This window comes from Pyxicephalus adspersus, chromosome 1 (assembly GCF_032062135.1).
Source record: "Pyxicephalus adspersus chromosome 1, UCB_Pads_2.0, whole genome shotgun sequence".
Taxonomy (NCBI): Eukaryota; Metazoa; Chordata; class Amphibia; order Anura; family Pyxicephalidae; genus Pyxicephalus; species Pyxicephalus adspersus.
Genome location: NC_092858.1, coordinates 85,813,342 through 85,816,969, shown reverse-complemented (window position 1 = coordinate 85,816,969; position 3,628 = coordinate 85,813,342).

Sequence of the window (3,628 nt, the reverse complement as noted above, 5' to 3'; positions counted from 1 at the left end):
TCTTTAGGGCAGGACCTACTCTAATCTACACTGCGCTACCCTACTTGATGCTAATCATCGTTCTTCTAATGTTGGATGTGTGTTCATTAGACCTCATCTAATAACTAGGTGTGTGTGTGTGTGTGTGTGTGTATGCATTTGTGTTTTATATATATGTATGTGGGTGGGTGGGTGTGCTTTGATGTGCGTATATATGTGTGCATTTGTTTGTGTGTACATATGTGAATGTGTATTTGTGTGTTATCTACTCTATGCTCAATGCTTTTTTTGTCTGTCTGTTTAATACTAGCACTATCTACATATTGTCCCCTCACCATGCGGAATGAGTTCAGGAGTACATAATACCCTTTACACATTCTTTGAAAGAGTTAAATTTTCTCTAAAAGTAAATTTTCAACACAATAGTATAAAAAAAAATCTATATTACTCCTTTTTAACTAGTTGTTACTGGGATACAGGTTAAGGTCCAGCAGTATGTTTTTCAAAACAATAATAGAATTAAAACTACCAAAAATAAAAATTTTAAAATACTTTTACAGGCTTGGGACCTTTTTGGATGGGAAATGGGTGCATGTGTGTCCCTCTACTAGCCATAAATGGCCCTCTGGAATACGGCTTGCAAAAATTGCAAAAAGTGAGTTCCCTGTGGAAAAAGCAGATTAACTACTAACTACATTTGCAGGACCCAGCGATATGGACATTTGGTTTCCTTGCCCTGCAGATACCACTTATTAGTGTTATGGATAAAGAAAATTGTTGAAAAAAATTTAGCACATACCTGGCTGGGATAAGATGACGGCTGACAGGGGAACTAGCCAACAGTTCTCTCTATTGCCGGAAAACCTGCTATCCAGAGGGTTAGCCCTGATGACAAACGAATGTAAACGTCGTCACCTTGACCTGTAAGGGAGAAATACCATGGACGTGAGCTCTCGGTTTCTGCAGAGACGATGAATGTGTATTCCTGATGCTGTTCTTCAGACCATACAATAACTCGGCGAGTAGATTCGTTGCCAGTGTGTTGAATGATCATAGGAATAATAACTGGCTCCATACCTTCAAAGATGTCAGGAACAGGTGTCCGGCAGAGGGGACAGGTACGACTTCGTCTCAGCCAGGTATTGATGCAGGCCTGGTGGAATTGGTGCGCACAGGAGAGTTGTTCAGTTTGGTCTCCCTCTTCATACTCCATTAAGCAGATAGTACTGACCCATAATCATCCTTAAACCTTACAGGATATGCTGCATTTCTTTAGGATGACCTCATGTCTGGTATACATATACCAGTATATACTGATAAAGCATTATTGTTGGTGAGACATAATTGATATTAAATAAATTGTGCTAACCCAACACTGTTGAAAACATTTATTGGGTAAACTCAGTATTTTATGATTAGCCTTCTAAAATGCTTTGAAGAACCATTTTAGTTTTGCTGCCTTTAATATTCTTTGAAACACTTTTTGAAAAAAAAAAAAAATAAAAGTACAAGCAAAGTCTTTTAGAAGAAGAAACACAGAAAAATATGTCTAAGAATAGCTGAGTTTTTTTTTTTTTTTTTTTTACATTGTAATTAAAATAAGACAAGTGGCAAGTACGTAAGTTCATCTAAATCAGTAAAACACTAATAATGTCACTGTTACAGTAAATCCCGGAACTGTCCAACTCCAGTGTTTGAGGCCCAGATTTGGACACGTTTTTAGTATTTACCTAAATGCAGTATATTTAGTAAGGTGTGTTTTACAGAGTCAGAAAATAAATCAATTTATAAAAAAAATCCTGGCCCTTGATATGCCCATGAGGAATGGAATAGGACAACCTTGGTATATTCAATACCATGTTCTGCAGTAATGAGAGTGGAAGGATACAGATCAGTGAATATAGTATATTGTAAAATTCTATGGTCTCCCTTCCAACCTAAAAGAAAGGTGCAGTGGTACTATTCAGAAGAGATAAACCCTCAGACATGTCCATGACTTTGTTTCCTTCTAACTTTGGACATTTTGGATAAAATCAGACTGTGGTGCATGGGATGTTAAGCAGGATCAGAAGGCTATTCTTTTCTTTGGAGATCTATCATGTTGTAAAGTTCTGCATATAAAGCAGACCACATAATTCTTCCAATATTCTAAAACATTACAAGTAGGCCATTGTGGCTTGTCAACTAGAACAGAAGACCGAAAAGTGACAGCACCGGTACTGTGACCCAGAAATACAGTAGGTGAAGAGATTGAAAGGATCAAGTTAAGGTTCAGAAGCGAGAGTTGGTAAGAACAGAAGCCTACCAAGTTTTGGTCCCATTTGTTTCTGCCTCAAATGCTTGGTGAAAAAACGTGACGTTTTTTAACCCTCCTAGTGTTCTAATTGCGTCCAAATTTCCATGCAATGACCTTTCTTTTTTGGTGACTTCTTATCCTGCTGCCTGTTACTTTGCCTGATCAGTGAGTTTTCTGGTACTCCCAGTCGTTCTATTATCTTTGTAAGCCTTTTCAGTTCGTGGGTTCACTCAATTTAAGGAGGTGTTAAAGAAAGTAACTTTGTTAAAGAACTCTCCATGCCAGGTATACCATGATGTGAAGAGCTCGGAATGGCTTATTGACTGCTACAAATAAATACTTCCTCTAGTGCTTTTGCTAAAGCTCCCATCTTCGGTGCACAAGAGGAAATGCATGGATTGGGCATGTAATACAGATGTGCAGCAAGCACAGAAGCAAAAGCTTATCAAGAGTTTAGGGGATTGTGCTCAGTACAGTGAAAAAGCTGTTCAGGAGCTTACACAGAGGTGCTGTTGTGTGGAAAAATATAAGTACAACATAGATTTCTACTCGGGGAGTTGATTTATCTTGTACTTCTTTTGTGCATTCAATTTCTTGAATTCACTTGTATTTAAGTGTAGAAATGATAGAATTATAGAATTATAAAGTACTAGATAGTTCTATTCTATCACACATAAATTTAAGCTTTTCAGCTGTTATACCTATTATCCCTTACAGGCTAAATCATATCACAAATATGGTGAAAAGTCAATAAAAACGGAGTATATGCAAAAAAAAAAAAAAAAAAAAAAAAAAGAAAGAAAAGTTTTCTTTTCCATATAAAAAAGTCTGCTGCAACTAAAAAAAATAATTATGAATTTTTCATTTACCACTAACAACTGTGACAAATTACAATGTAACAAAATTATTACATTGTTTCTATTTTTGATTTTGAAATCAAAAATAGTCATTGTTGACTATTTTTGAAATGTAAAATGCATGTACATTTCTTCCTGTTAAAATTTTGTGTTTGTAATGCACTTTAATATGCCAGCCCATGCTAGATCATTTTGGTGATTTTAAAAAGTTTATAAACACTTCCACTAAAAATTATAAAAGCGTTTATGGAAACTTTTGAACTTTTATGGATATTTAGAGACATTTTTCACCCTTTCTCTCTTCCACCTCTATTCTATCTTCTCCTTTTACCCTCTCCTCTGAAAAGAAAAGAAACTTGGCTGGGTTTATAAACACCTGGATAAATGTCTATAACGTGCTATATGTACTTTTCCAAGAATATAAAATAGAACTTCCATGTAAACCAAGTATAAAGCCAAAGATGGTTCATCACATACAGATTGCAAGCTCTGGCAC